The sequence below is a fragment of the Mchenga conophoros genome, linkage group LG13 (assembly GCF_057382185.1).
Source record: "Mchenga conophoros isolate Kocher_MC1m ecotype Shallow Benthic linkage group LG13, M_conophoros_male_GT1.1, whole genome shotgun sequence".
NCBI classification, from domain to species: Eukaryota; Metazoa; Chordata; class Actinopteri; order Cichliformes; family Cichlidae; genus Mchenga; species Mchenga conophoros.
The window spans coordinates 11527536-11528781 of NC_140538.1; positions in this window are offsets into that span (position 1 = coordinate 11527536).

A 1246-nucleotide genomic window follows, 5' to 3' on the forward strand; every position below is an offset into this window, starting at 1 on the left:
TTCTATTCTATTCTATTCTATTCATTTAGCCCAAAAAATCATACAAATACCTTCTACACTCAAACAAATGAAATTGGATGGTTGTTACATGTACAAGATCCAAACTTGTAATTTGAACTAAATAATTTCACGTTTCTATGGTGAACGTAATTGAATCATGTAGCATCTACATGAAATTCAGCAACTTAATTTGTTCTTGTTGAGATGACATGATACAATCTAGTAAGAGTGGTTCATTACCTGGACTCACGACATTCACAAGATCACATTAGATGTCAAACTTGCAGAAAGTTCTGCATCAACCCTTGTAATCATAGCTTTCCTAGCTTTGTTGAGCCTGGATTGACAGCTTGGTGGCGTGATGGTTAGTACTGTTGCCTCCCAGCAAGAAGAGCCTGGCTTCAAATCCACAATCTGGCTGGTTTGTGTGTAATTAGAGTTAGGTTTTGGTGATTCTAAATTACCCATGAATGTAAGTGCAAATGGTTCTTTGTCTCTATGAAATCATCAACCCCATAGCGGTTCATTAAGCAAGACTAGCAGTAATTGCCTTGATTAACAAAGTAGTTGTTCCAACAACAAGATTTCATTGTGTTTTCCTAAAGTTTTTAACTTGTGTAGAATGAATTAAAACAAATTTCACTCTACATACTTAAATCAGTCACTTCAAGTCAATGCAAGTATACTACGGTGATCCAACGTAATCTGATTACATTAAACCACCAAATGCCAAATGTGTTGGTTTGACATGATCAAAAATGGGTTATTGTACTTGGTTAAATCACATGGAAAAAGGTGCCATGATTAAATTGTGTTCATCCAAAGACAGATTTTTTTGAGCGTATCTAACAAGAACACAGTCACATGCCAGCGAATGCATCAGGAGCAACATAAGGTTCAATATTTGTCTCATTAGTAGATGTCCTGTTCTGTAATCCACAGCCACCCCAAACAATTTAGCTCATATATTTCTGCACTCGTAGCCAAAAAAGCTTTCATTTTTATATTCAGATTTTGTGCAATCTATGGAAAAGTTTCAAAGAGTTATTTTGAAATAAGTCAAATTTATCTATAAAATAAGGTATTTACAGTGTGGCCCATGCTTTTTCATAAAAACATCCTCGAAGACCAACTTCTTCCACTATACCAGGAGCTTTTTGGTGAGCTGAGAATCCATCTTCACTATATCATAGAAATTATACTGAACTCATGAAATCATAAAAACATAGAAAAATTAGGCTGTAAC